This window comes from Ovis canadensis, chromosome 15 (genome assembly GCF_042477335.2).
Source record: "Ovis canadensis isolate MfBH-ARS-UI-01 breed Bighorn chromosome 15, ARS-UI_OviCan_v2, whole genome shotgun sequence".
NCBI lineage: Eukaryota > Metazoa > Chordata > Mammalia > Artiodactyla > Bovidae > Ovis > Ovis canadensis.
The window spans coordinates 8597784-8613529 of record NC_091259.1 but is presented as its reverse complement, the minus strand read 5'-3'; the positions used below and the strand labels follow the sequence as shown (position 1 = coordinate 8613529).

The window sequence follows — 15746 nt, the reverse complement described above, 5'->3', positions numbered from 1 at the left end:
GAACTTCTATATAAGTTCTTCTCAAAACCAGTAAGAATGGTGTTTTGAATTAACTTGGTTGTAGTTAATACTTAGAGAAAATAAATCTGATCAATGCCATAGTGAACATGTAATAAATAAAAGGCACTTGTGGAATCAGAGGATTAGGGAATTTTTTAGAAGCACTTTAGAATTTCCAATGAGAAGATGGGAATGCAAACCTGCACAACACCATTGATGGAAATGGGTAATACTATTGGTACATGTGGTGTACTGCTGAGTCACTTCAGTCGTGTCCAACTCTGTGTGACCCCATAGACGGCAGCCCACCAGGTTCCCCCGTCCCTGGGATTCTCCAGGCAAGAACACTGGAGTGGGTTGCCATTTCCTTCTCCAATGCATGAAAGTGAAAAGTGAAAGTGAAGTCGCTCAGTCATGTCCAACCCTTAGCGACCCCATGGACTGCAGCCTTCCAGGCTCCTCCATCCATGGGATTTTCCAGGCAAGAGTACTGGAGTGGGTTGCCATTGCCTTCTCCGACATGTGGTGTAAGCAACAACCAAATAGAAATAATATCAATTTGAATGTTTCAGGAAATGCTTCATGAACATGATGATTTTGCTGTGGATATAGTAGGATACAAGTCTTCTCAGGTGGTGGGGGTGGTAAAAAATATGCCTGCCAATGCAGGAAACATAAGAGACCTGCATTCAGTCCTTGGTTCTAAAGATCCCTTGGAGCAGGAAACAGCAACAGACTGTTGTTGCCTGGAGAATCCCATGTACAGAGGAGCCTGGAAGGCTACAGTTCCATATGGTCACAAAGGGTCGGATACTACTGAAAGGACTTAGCAAACACATATATTTCTCATAATAATGAGTAAGTATGTAATAGTGCCAATAACCATAGATATGTATCTATGAAAAATTTATTAATTCTTTCATTTACTCAACAAATCTGTGTGTGCATGCATGTTAAGTTGCTTCAGCTACGTCTGACTGTGCAACCCCATGGACTGTAGCCCGCCAAACTTTTCTGTACATGGGATTCTCCAGGAAAGAATACTGGAGTGGGTTGCCATACCCTCCTTCAGGGGATGTTCATGACACAGGTATGAACCCACGTCTCCTGCATTACAGGCTGAGTTTTTACTACTGAGACACTTTGGAAGCTCATAAGAACTATACAAATGCTTCAGTCTTTTTCTACTCCTATATGGATACATAGATGGATAGAGATACAGATTATCATTTTACAATACTTCAGTTATGTTCAGTTCAGTCACTCAGCCGCATCTGACGCTTTGCAACCCCATGGACTATAGCACACCAGGCTTTCCTGCCCATTACCAACTCCTGGAGTTTACTCAAACTTGTGTCCATTGAATTGGTCATGCCATCCAACCATCTCATCTTCTGTCGTTCCCTTCTCCTCTCACCTACAATCTTTCTCAGCATCAGGGTCTTTTCAAATGAGTCAGTTCTTCACATCAGGTGGCCAAAGTATTGGAATTTCAGCTTCAACATTAGTGCTTCTAATAAATATTCAGGACTGATTTCCTTTAGGATGGACTGGTTGGATCTCTTTGCAGCCCAAGGGACTCTCAAGAGTCTTCTCCAACACCACAGTTCAAAAGCATCAATTCTTTGGCTCTCAGCTTTCTTTATAGTTCAACTCTCACATCCACACATGGCTACTGGAAAAACCATAGCCTTAACTAGATGGACGTTTGTTGACAAAGTAATGTCTCTGCTTTTTAATACGCTGTCTAGGTTGGTCATAATTTTTCTTCCAAGGACTGAGTATCTTTTAATTTCATGGCTGCAGTCACCATCTGCAGCCATGAAGTTAAAAGATGCTTAAATTTTCATTTCTGTTTGCTGAAGAGTTGTGACAAAAAAGCATATCTGCAAAACCATACTGCAGATTAATCTGTAGTTAATGGCAATGTGCAGGTGTCTGATGTAGTAAAGAGCATTCGGCTCCAGAATGGTCTCTATAGCTGACTCACTGTGGTACCCAAATTCCTATTAATAGTTCTTAATATTTTCCTAAGAATTTTACTGTCGCTATCACGCATATCTAAAGACAGCTGTTATTAATCAGTAACATGCCAATATAAATAACAAACTCCACTGAAAAAAGATTTGAAATGTTTTATGTTACTTTTTAAAGTTTTACTTGTAATGTAACACAATTATGGCATATTTTCAAATATTGTTGTTGTTCAGTCACTAAATTGTCCTGACTCTTTACAACCCCCTGAACTGCAGCACGCCTGTTTTTCACTATCTTCCAGAGTTTGCTCAAACTCATGTCCATTGAGTCAGTAATGTTATCAAACCACCTCATCTTCTGCCGTCCCTTTTCCTCTTGCCCTCAACCTTTCCTAGCATAAGGATCTTTTAAACTATTATTAAAGGAAATATTTTAAAAGGTGGTTCTTTTTATTTCTTTCCAGTTTTTTACTCAGCCATTAAAAAGAATACATTTGAATCTGTTCTAATGAGGTGGATGAAACTGGAGCCTATTATACAGAGTGAAGTAAGTCAGAAAGAAAAACACCAATATAGTATACTAACACATATATATGGAATTTAGAATGATGGTAATGATAACCCTGTATGTGAGACAGCAAAAGAGACACAGATGTAAAGAACAGACTTTTGGACTCTGTGGGAGAGGGAGAGGGTGGGATGATTTGGGAGAATGGCATTGAAACATGTATACTATCATGTAAGAAATGAATCTCCAGTCTAGGTTCAATACAGGATACAGGATACTGGATGCTTGGGGCTGGTGCACTGGGATGACCCAGAGAGATGATATGGGGAAGGGGGTGGGAAGGGGATTCAGGATTGGGAACTCATGTACACCCGTGGCAGATTCTTGTCAATGTATGGCAAAACCAATACAGTATTGTAAAGTAAAATTAAATAATAATAATAATAATAATAAATTAAAATATAAATGAAAGTATATAAAAAAGAAAATTTTCATAATAATGTGCTATGAAAAATAAATTTTCTTCAGCATCTTATGACACCTGTCACTAAGTTTGATATAATTTTGTTTGACCTACCGGAAAAAGTGGATTTATTTATTGTGCTTCTTGTTGGGTTTTTCAGTATGTTTTTATAGAGAACACACCATTATTTTTGCTGTTCTATATCATAACATACTTGTTATTATAAGTTCTCCATGGAACATTATTTTTAATAAACATACAAAATTGCCATCTTGCCAAAATTGTCATCTACTGATGACAGCAATATTTTGGTCATACTTTTGCTGTTTAAATAAGTGGTGCCCTAATTCTCATTTGAATGAGGGCTTTTGTGAAAAAAGATTCTTTTCCACATTTATGAACATTTAGATGACAATATTCCACTCAATCACTTTATATTCAACTGAGCTTGAGGCTTGCTGAGTATTAATAATGATAAATTTTTCATAATCAGCATTAGACTTAACTCTTAGATATGTTATACTGAAAGATGAAGACATGCTTAGCCCTTTGACCCAAAATGAAATTTGGGATCCAGGAATATACTTCACATGAAAAGTATCATAAAATATGACCAAATGGGACTAAATCTTGAAATGCCAGATTGGTTCATCAAAAGCAGATTAACTAATGTGAAACACCACATTAACAAAATGAAAATCTTATTTATCATCGAATCACACACAGAAAAATCATTTGACAAATTCAACATTGATATTATGATTAAAACTCTCTTAACAAATTAAGAATAGAAAGAACTTCCCTCACTATAGTAAAAATCATGTATTAAAAATTTTAAAAATAACCACAGCTAACATCACATTCAATGGTGAAAAACTGAAAGCTTTTCTTATAAGATCAGGAATAAAGCAAAGATTACCACTTTTATGAATTATATTCAATCAAAAGTCCCACAAGGTAGAGCTGTTAGGTAAGAAATAAAAAAGCTTCCAAACCATAAAAGTAGTGACACTATTTCTGTCTGTAGATGACATCACCCCATATGTAGAAAATCAAAAAGACACAGTAAAAAAAAAAAAAAAAAAAAAAAAAAAAGCAACAAAACTCAGAGCCAATAAATGAATGCAGCCAAGTTGCAAACTACAGTTCACTTCAGTTCACTCACTCAGTTGTGTCTGGCTCCTTGTGACCCCATGGACTGCAATACACCAGGCCTCCCTGTCCATTGCCAACTCCTGGAGTTTACTCAGACTCATTTCCATTGGGTCAGTGATGCTATCCAACCATCTCATCCTCTGTTGTCCCCTTCTCCTCTTGCCTTGAGAACCCTATGAACAGTATGAAAAGGCAAATTACAAAATAAACATAAAAATAAGTTGTCTTGGTTTGATAAACACATTTTTTTTGAAAATGAAATAAGACAAACTGATTATAATAGTGTAGAAATAATACAAATGAAAGTATCAAATGAAGTGAAAAATGATTACACTGAAAACAACACACAATTAATGAAAGAAATTAAAGCAAATAAGATAAATGAAAAGGACCCTGTGTTCACAGATTGAAAGACAATATACTTAAAATATCCATACTATTCAAATTGATATATGGATTCAACAAAACTCTTATCAAAATTTCAATGGCATTTTTCATGTAAATAAAAGCAATTCTAAAATTCATGTGAATTCACAAATGTCCCCATTTAGTCAAACAAGTACTGAGAAATAAAAATAAAGCCAGAGACACTATACTTCTTCAATTCAAAATATATTAGCAAGCTACAGTAATTAAAGCAACATGATACTGTCATAAACACAAGTATGTATACCAATGGCACAGAATGGGGACCCCAAAAGTCCAAGCATAAACTATAAGCAGCTCTTTGACAAGGAAGTTAAGAATCTACAGTGGGAAAAGGAGAGTGTCTTCAAGAAAAACATTGTGAAACTGGATAACAAACTATATCAGATGAAATAAATTGTACCCTTGTGTTATTCCACATACAAAATCAATTCAGAATGGATTAAATATTTCAGAATTGTAATTGGAAGAAAAAAAATGAAGAAAACAGAGGTAAAAATCTTCATGACACAAAAGCACAAGCAGCAAAATCAAAGTTAGATGAGTGAGATAACATCACAAAACACAACACAACAAAGCAACCTGTAGATATGGTTTAAAAAAAAATAGAATGAATGGGATAAACTATTTGCAAGGCCACACTACAATAAATGTACCAGAAACCTTACAACTAAACAACAAAGAATTAACAATATGACTCATAAATGAACAAAGGGCTTGAATAGACATTTCTCCAAGGAAGACATACAAATTGTCAACTGGTACATGAATATGCAACATTACTAATCATCAGGGAAATTCAATCAAAACCCACAGTGAGATATCACCTCACACCAATGAAAATGGGCTTATCAAAATAATCAAGCTAACAAATGTTGGGACATATGTGGAGAAGTCAGAACCTGTGTGAACTGCTGGGAGCAATTTAAAATAATGCAACCCCTAGGAAATACAAGATGGCAGTTCCTCACAATACTGAAAAACATAATTACTATAAGGTTCAACTTTCCAATTCTGAGTCTATGTCTTCAAGTGGATTAATATCAGGAGTGCAAAGAGATATCACTCATCTTTATTGTAGTATTGTTCACAACAGCCAAGATATGAAAACAATCTGTTTATTGAAAGAAGAAATGATAACAAAATGTGACATTTATACACAATGGACTATTAAATAGTCTTTAAAAATAAGAGAATTCTTCCATATGCAGCAACTTTGATGAACTTGGAGGACATTAAGCCAAGTGAAATAAGCCAGACATAGAAGGGCAAATTCCTTATCACAATAGCCAAACTGATAGAAACAGACAATAGAATGGTGGTTGCTAAGGGCAAAGTTTTAATTATGCAAGATGAGTAAGTTCCAGAAAGTGCAAATCATTGTGATTATAGTTAACAAACTGTGTGGTGTAACTTCAAGTTTGTTAAGAGGGTGTGTCTCCAATGGAGTATTACTCAGCAGTTAAAAAGAATTCATTTGAATCAGTTCTGATGAGATGGATGAAACTGGAGCCGATTATACAGAGTGAAGTAAGCCAGAAAGAAAAACACCAATACAGTATACTAACACATATATATGGAATTTAGGAAGATGGCAATGACGACCCTGTATGCAAGACAGGGAAAGAGACACAGATGTGTATAACGGACTTTTGGACTCAGAGGGAGAGGGAGAGGGTGGGATGATTTGGGACAATGACATTCTAACATGTATACTATCATGTGAATTGAATCGCCAGTCTATGTCTGACGCAGGATGCAGCATGCTTGGGGCTGGTGCATGGGGATGACCCAGAAAGATGTTATGGGGAGGGAGGTGGGAGGGGGGTTCATGTTTGGGAATGCATGTAAGAATTAAAGATTTTAAAATTTAAAAAATAAAAAAACTAAAATAAAAAAAAAAGAAGTAAAAAAAAAAAGAGGGTGTGTCTCATGTTAAGTGCTCTTATTACAATAAAAATCATACAAAATAAATAAATACCTTAAAAATTATCTTCCTCAAAAAATAAAGTACCAAAATATAAAATGATATACAGATGACAAGTTATAAAAGACAATCAGTGTTAAACACCATTAAAGAATCAAAATTAAAACAACAATAAGATGCCACTTATACACCAATAAAAAGTCAAATCCAAATTGCTGACAACATTAACTACTCACAAGGATGCAGAGCAACAGGAACTCTCATGTACTACTTAGTGGGATACACATGAAAGACACTTTTGTGTCATTTTACACAACTAACCTAGTCTTTCTATAAAACCCAACAATCACACAGCACGGTATTTACCCAAAGGAGCTGACAATTTATGTCTACACAACAACCTGCACACAAATATTTACTGCAGCTTTAACTCATTTACCAATGATAAACCAAGATATTCTTCAGTATATGAAAAGGTGAATAAACTGCACAATATCCACAATATTGGAATCAATCAAGATAGTCTTCAATATGTGAAAAGGTGAATAAACGGTGAAATATCCACAATGGAATATTTTTGAGCACAAAATCCCACTATCTAGCCATGAAAAGACACAAAGTAATTTTAAATGCGTAATACTGAAATAAAAGAAGCTAATCTGAAAAGGTTACTTACTATGTGGCTCCAGCTATGTAAAATTCTGTAAAAGACATTAAAAAAAATAAAAGAGAAAAAGAGAAAAATACAGTGATCAGTGGTTGGCAGGGGTTGGAGAGAGGGAAAAGTTAATCTAAATAATAATACAGCCAGTTATTTTTACCAGTAAAAGAGATTTATTCAGGAACAGGGATGAGTAACTGGGATGAATCACATATAAATCTGGTAAAGCAAAGGAGAGGGAATTCTCTTATCGTGAAGAGGAAGTTAGGAGAAGCTGTTATAAACAAAAAGTGCGCTGGAGGAAACTGGGAGCTTGAACAAAAGTGACTTTCTTTACCTGAGTTGTCACAGTCTCTTGTGGCCAACCTATTGTCAGTCAAAGAGAAACTCTTTCTTCCTTCAGATGATGACAGGAGTTTTACATGCTGCCCGAGTTGCAGTGCATCTCTTTCAGCTGGGATCCTTGCTAACTGAATGTGCCTGAGACCTCCCTCTTTTGATTTACTGACACCATTTTAATGAGGTTTCCCTTCATTAACTTTCACAAGCAAGATGAGTAGACAGAACACAGAGATTATTTAAGGCACTGAAAGTACTGTACTATTCTGTAATAATGGGCTCCCCTTATGGCTCATCTGATAAAGACTCTGCCTGCAATGCGGGAGACCAGGGTTTGAGCCCTGGTTTGGGAAGATCCCCTGGAGAAGGGAACGGCTACCTACTCCAGTATTCTGGCCTGGAAAATTCCATGGACTGTATGGTCCATGGGGTCACAAAGAGTCAGACACGACTGAGCAACTTCCCCTTCACTATAATAATAAATACCTGTCATTTTACATAGATCAAAACCCATATAATGTACTACACTAGCAGTGAGACCAAACATAACCCATGGAATTTGGATTATTATGATGTGTCAATGATGTGTCAGGTTCAATGATACCAAGAAATGTACCAGTCTAGTTCAGGGTGTTGATACAAAGAAATATTGTATGTGTGAGGAGTGGGAAGGTGGATGGTATGGAGAATCTCTGTATTTTCTACTCAAACTTGCTATGAACCTAAAATAGTACATAAAAAAAGAAAGCATATTTTCAAACGTTATGTTTACACCAAAAATTAAAAAAAATAAAGTGTTGATGAACCTCATTAAAATTATATGAGTCTCCTCTTTAAGAGATCTAATTATGAACAATGAAAGTACTAGCTACAGACTGAGAGGTATTATTTATAAAAACACATATCTGACAAAATGATTCATATCTAACACGTATAAAGAACACTGAAGTCCAACAATAAGAAAACAAGCAATCTGATTTTTTTTTTTTAACGGACAATGATCTGAACAGATATCTCACCAAAGAAGATATACTGATGGAAAACAAGTATGCAAAAAAGATTCTCAACATCATATGTTATTAGGGAATTGCAAATAAAATGATGAGATACCACAAACACACTTTATAAATTGACTGCATTGAAAACACTAACAGTATCAAATTTTGGTGAAGAGGTTGAGAACATGGGAAAAATCATTCACTACAGTGGGAATGCAAAATGGTACAGTCACTCTGAAGATAGTTCGGCCCTTTCTTACAAAGCTATACATAGATTTACCATGTGATCCAGAAAGGTATCATCCAAACGGCTTAAAAACTTAGGCCTGTATGAAAAATATACTAAATGTTGTTCAGTAGATGACTGGATAAAGTAAATGTGAAAACCCCATGCCTTGGAATATTAGTAATAAATAGAATATCAGTAATAAAGAGAAATATCAGTAATAAAGAGAAATGAACTATCAAACCACAAAAATCATGAAGAAACCATAAATGCCTATTGCTAAATGAAAGAAACCAATTTGAAAGTCGAGGTACTATATGAATCAAACTGTGTTATATAGCACAGAGAAACCCATGAGTCCATTAAAAATGATCAGTGGTTGGCAGGGGTTAGAAGAAAATAAGAGGGCATAATTAGGAGTACAGAGAATATTTAGATAGTGAATTATTCTATGATATTATAAAGTTGGTTAAGTGTCATTATGTTTCTGTGCAACACCGAGAGTGACTGGTACTGTAAATGATGGACCTTAGGTGATAATGATGTATTGATATAAATTCATAGATTATTTTAAAACATATATAACTTTAATCTAAATATTAATAATAGGGGCTCCTGGGGGTGTTACAAAGGAACTCACTGTACTTTTCATTTTTGTTTAAAATTGATCTCTAGAAATATTAGAGTATTGGTTACCTTTAGAGTGAAGCAAGAACAGGTAGGAATGTAGTCAGGAATAGATTTAATTACTGTTAGCATTTTAATTCTTAAGATGGTTGGGAAGCTTGCAAGAATTTATGATATTTAAATAAATATAAAAACAAAAGTATGAAATGGAAAATAGTAAAATAATTTGGACATAGGTAAATTCTACAGATGAAAGTTATTATATAATTGATTTTTCTCTTAGCTCTGCTTTCATGTTGACTTTCTCCAACTGTTGATGGTCAGAAGTTCCAGATCTGTACACTCCAACTCTTTTAGGGAAAAAATTGATTTTGGGGGGAAAAAATAAAACTTAATACTCTATATTCCCAACACAAACATTACAGCTTGAGGGAAATGTTTCTAAACACGCTAGTGAGAATCATATTCCAAACTTTGTGAAATGATATCACTTAAAGCTTGTATAGTGAAAAATTAAGAAGTTGTATTGATATTTTCTCAGAGGAAATTCAAGATTCAGTTATTCAAGAAAAAATACTCTTGTCAGGTATAACCAATTAGAGCCCACTAAAGAAGTTTTTACATCTTTCTTTTTTTTTTAATTAAACACAGTTAAAATAGTCTTTCTTTAAGCATAATGTACAATATCATATGTCCAGTTCAGTCGCTCAGTCATGTCCGACTCTGTGACTCCATGAATCGCAGCACACCAGGCTTCCCTGTCCATCACCAACTCTCGGAGTCCACCCAAACCCATGTCCATTGAGTTAGTGATGCCCTCCAACTATCTCATCCTCTGTCATCCCTTTATCCTCTGTCGTCCCCTTCTCCTACTGCCTTCAATCTTTCCAAGCATCAGGGTCTTTTCCAATGAGTCAGCTCTTTGCATCAGGTGGCCACAGTAATGGAGTTTCAGCTCCAACATCAGTCCTTCCAATCAATATTCAGGACTGATCTCCTTTAGGATGGACTGGATGGATCTCCTTGCAGTCCAAGGGACTCTCAAGAGTCTCCTCCAACACCATAGTTCAAAAGCACCAATTTTTCAGTGCTCAGCTTTCTTTATACTCCAAGTCTCACATCCATTACAGACACATGACATAGTGATTCACAGTATAATTTAAAGATTATATCCTTAGAGTTATCATAAAATATTGACTATATTCCCTATGTAGTAAAATGTATTCTTGTAGCTGTTTATCTTATACATAATAGTTGGTATCTCAGTCCTCTATTCTTTTCTTGCCCTTAACTCCTTTCCTCCCCCATTGCTAACCAATAGTTTGTTCTTTATTTTTGTGAGTACATTTCTTTTTTGTTGTATTCATTATTAGCTTGCTTTGTTATTTAGATTCCATATATAAGTTATATCATATAGCATTTGTCTTTCTTTGTATGACTTTCATAATATCTTTCAGTACCATCCATTCATTGCTGTAAATGGCAAAATTTATTCTTTTTTATAACTGTAGTACCTTGATAGGGAATATCTGGATCCCATATCATAGAACTTATGTTTTCAAGCACCATAGTGCTTTCCCTGGATTGTAGTTACCAACAACAAAAAAAAAATATAAGGGCTAGAAAATTTTGTTTCCTAATGCAGGGGTGGGTAATTAGGGCACTGGTGGGAGCATAGTAGTTTCTTGGTGGCCCAGTTTCTTTCCTACCAGTAACATAGTTTCTTCTTCCTGTTCTCAACTACTCTTTTTCCTCTTCTTCCCTATCTTTTTTTTTTTTTTTAGACCAAGGAAAATATAATAACCACAATCCTTGTTTGATCTGGTTCCTGTGTACAAGGTAGATTAACTTGTTATTCTTAACAGATTAATTGGATAAACCAAACATTGAGGTTATTACATCTAGGATGAATTTGCTTGAAAAGAAACTTTAGGGAATAAACTCTCTATGGTGCTAAAAACTTACATCATTAAGTCTGGAAATATTCCCCCTGGAATGCAGAGGGGGGATAATTGCTGCTTTGTGTGTGTATTTTTTCCCCACTATTCTTTAAGAAAGTTGGTTAACAGTAAAAGACAGGTAGATAATACTAAATCAGAAACTTTTCTAACAGTTAAGTGATACATTATCTTTATATTTGTTTTCTTTCTTCTTTTTAGCTATGTAAAATTAGAGCATATTTGTCTACCTACTCTACATAATAGATAGATGATCCCTATAAATTAATAACACTGTGACTTTATAACCAACATAATGTGAAAACAATGAGATAAATGTTACCTTTTATGGAGTTATAGGAAATGATCAAGTTAAAAGCTCTTACTGAGCATCTACAGTGTACAAAGCATTGTGTTGGAACTGTGGAGAATGATATTCAGGAAGAAAGCTAAAGTAAGCATACACATCCTTATTATGACCAATAAGATTAATACTATAATAAAATTATAGATAAAGCCTTTAGAAAGCAAAAGAGGGGATTTCCTTTCTCACAGGAAATCTCTGAAGGCCCAGCTAGAGGATATTCCTCAGAAATTTGGTTTGAAGTTCCCAGAAGGTTGAAACAGCTAGAAATGGAAGGACACTCAAGGAAGAAAGAAGAGAGCAAGGTGAGTTTGGATATTCTACATTTATTTATTTTTCATCTTTGGCTGCTACATTATTTACATTATAGAGATTTCAAGTGATGTATCTACTAATTTTTACATGCTCACATTGCGTCATGAATAGACCCTGATCATATAAAGACTTTGATATAGTTCACTTCAGAATTATTGTCTCCATTTTCTAGGTCATGAAATATTGTATATTACAAAATAGGTTAAAATCCCCTCTTTCTTGATGCAAGGGGAATCACTGAAATGTACTGATGCCTGAGGACACAGTAGTTTTCAAATAAATTAGTGACTAAAGTAGTTTGAATTGTTTGGAACTTAAATGCACAAAAATAGAATTTATGGCTGTAGATCTGAGTGGAGATATTGAATGTCTTTCTGAAACTACTGAATAAATACTTGATGAGGACACATGATTATTAACACGTTAATGATCATACATGTTTATGATTCTCAAGTTATCTTAAATACACAAGTCCAAATTTGAAAAGAGAGATAAGCTTGTTCTGGAAAATAATAGGAAAATACGTTTGACAACATACAAACCCAAAACTATAATACTCAAAGGAGTGACTGATGTCAGGGAATACTGACGTGAAATAGACTTTCACATCACCTTGTTTCCAATGGTTAGCATATTTCCAAGTGTTAAATATGTTATTGTACATCACTCTTTAAAATCAACGAAGGAAAGGAGGAGCTTATTGTAACGATTAATATATCATTACTCAATTTACTTATAGTTTATGCGAGTTAAAAGAGATTTTTTAATACTTGCCCAAATTGAGTAACTTAATTAGACCTATTTGGAAGAGGTTTTATTTTATTTTATTTTATTTTTGTTTTCTCCCAGAAATAAGGGATATTTCATCTCTGTTCAAGAGAAGAAAGTTCACCATGAGAGAGAAAAATATATTGAAAGGAAATCTTGTCCCTAGCTAGTCTGTCATAATTTGCACTTTGGCTATTCACAACTTTCAAGACATGCACTGAAGGTTGGGTGGATTGAGGAGAGGCACAATGGAATAAGTAAGCCTTCCAGATTCTATTTAAATGCATGACATTTCATTTTATATTTATACTTGCATCTAGTGCCACGTGCCAGCATCATCTTCATAAGAAAAAACTAAAGGAAAAAAGGTGTTCTTGGAAATGGCCCCATGATAATATTTCTTTTAAAATGTGAAAACAGAAATCTTCATCCAAAGAAGGGGCATTTTAAGTTGACTAATTATTTACCAGAACAGAAACAAACTGAATGAAGAAGTCAGTTGCTATATATTATGACTCTTTGGGAAAATTACAATACCCTCTCTCTTCTACATTCCTGCTCTTCCAGCAATGTGAGGTTTTCAGGTACCTGAGAATACAGTCTCTACTGGGAATATAACCATGATCAGCTCCTAGACCAACTGCCAGGTGACATCCTCCAATAAAAGGAAACCACCTCAGGTTTAACAAGCTTAGGTAAAAGCTGGAATTTTTAAAACATAAGCTATTAATTAATAAATTCTCTTTAATTTAGAAATTTAACTTCAGGAAGTCACTTTGAAATGTAACTTCAGGAAATATGAGTGCTTAAAATGTACTTTTCTCAGGCTGGAGAATGAAAAAAGAGTAATGGGCATTTTTGAAATATTATCAAATAACGGAGATCATTCACTCTGTTCATCATATACATCAAGGACTTAATATAAATGTGCTTGGAGGTTGCAACAGATTATTTAAAGTAATATGTCTTTTCTCTTTTCAGACTAGGGTATCTAGAAGACAGTTTGTGTTACTTTTAAAAAAATATGTATAATAGAAAAAATATAAGTGTATGTGTGAACAAGATATTCTTTAAAGTGCTAAGGATAATGTATGACTTTATGTCATACCACAAAGGGCTGTCAGATATACCCTAAATAATGACTGATGCACAATACTTTGGATTCTGAATATATTGAATATCGCCACAAAATGACAAAGGGGATAACAAAATGAAGCCATATATTACATATATTCTTAAAATTAATCATAGTCATATCAGGTCTAACAAGGAATCCCTTGTATTTAAAGAGTCTTATTGGAAAGTTTAACATTCACAAGCTTATATGAGACTCATAATGACCCTATGAAGTGGTCATTACAAATTGAAGAACAAATATTATTACTAAGAAACAAACATATAATATAAATTATTGGAAATAATATATCTGATAATCAAATTTGGTTTTACTTAAAATATTCCATCATATAATATATTGCACCATATATTAATTTATTTTTTGCAGATAATCCATTTCACATTCATCTCCCATCTCACTCATGAAATCATGAAGCTGAACAATAATGTAACTGACTTCATTCTACTTGGGTTATCACAGTGTCAAGTTAGGAAGAAAATAGTGTTTGTCACTTTCTTGTTTTTATATCTGGGGACATTATTGGATAACTTCCTGATTATTTCCACCATCAAGACCAGCAGGACACTTGGGAGTCCAATGTACTTTTTCCTTTTCCACTTATCTTTATCTGATACATTTCTCTCAACTTCCATAGCCCCTAGAGTGATTGCCAATGCCCTTAGGGGAAAGAGCACAATCTCTTCCGATGAGTGCATGACCCAAGTCTTTGCATCACTTTTTTTTTTGGTTGCCTAGAGATCTTCATCCTTATTCTCATGGCTGTTGACCGTTATCTGGCCATCTGTAAGCCACTTCGATACATGACCCTCATGAGCCATCGAACCTGTGATGTGTTGGTGGCTGTGGCCTGGGTGGGGTCTTGTGTTCTTTCTTCAGCTCAGATTCTTCTAGCCTTCAGTCTGCCTTTCTGTGGTCCCAGTGTGATTGGTCATTATCTATGTAACTTGCAGTCTTTGTTGAAACTTGCATGCACACACACCTATGTGACCAGCCTACCCTTGGTGTCCAATAGTGGGGCAATCTGTACAGTGAGTTTTGTCACTCTGATGTTCTCCTATGCTATCATCTTACATTCTCTGAGAAACCACAGTGCTGAGGGGAGGAAGAAAGCCCTATCCACCTGCATCTCTAACATCATCGTGGTCATATTGTTCTTTGGTCCTTGCATATGTATATACCCACGCCCTGCAACCATCTTCCCCATGGATAAGATGATAGCTGTGTTTTATACAGTTGAAACACCTTTGATCAACCCTCTGATTTACACACTAAGGAATACAAAAGTGGAAAAATGCCTTGAGAATGTAATGGGGCAAGAAACTGATCACAGGTGACAAAAAATAAATGGAAGATAAATATGAAAATTTTCATATTTTTATTCAAGTTTAGATTGACATAGAAGTCCCCAGAAAATATTATATTTTACTGTCAGTTTAGTTCAGTTCAGTCACTCAGTCGTTTCTGACTCCTTCTGACCACATGAATCACAGCACACCAGGACTCCCTGTCCATCACTAACTCCTGGACTTCACCCAAACTCATGTGCATGGAGTCGGTGATGCCATCCAGCCATCTTATCCTCTGTCGTCCCCTTCTCCTCCTGCCCCCAATCCCTCCCAGCATCAGAGTCTTTTTCAATGAGTCAACTCTTTGCATGAGGTGAACAAAGTATTGGAGTTTCAGCATCATCATCAGTCCTTCCAATGAACACTCAGGACTGATCTCCTTTAGGATAGACTGGTTGGATCTCCTTGAAGTCCAACGGACTCTCAAGAGTCTCCTCCAACACCACAGTTCAAAAGCATCAATTTTTCAGCGCTCAGCTTTCTTCACAGTCCACTCACATCCATATATGACCACTGAAAAACCATAGTCTTGACTAGACAGACTTTGTTGGCAAAGTAATATCTCTGCTTTT

General features: G+C 35.2%; 1 pseudogene; it reads left to right on the top strand.

The window, feature by feature from the left end:
• Positions 1-14236: 14236 nt before the first annotated feature.
• LOC138421337 (olfactory receptor 4C16-like) lies at positions 14237-15172 on the top strand (annotated as a pseudogene).
• The last annotated feature ends 574 nt before the right edge of the window (positions 15173-15746 follow it).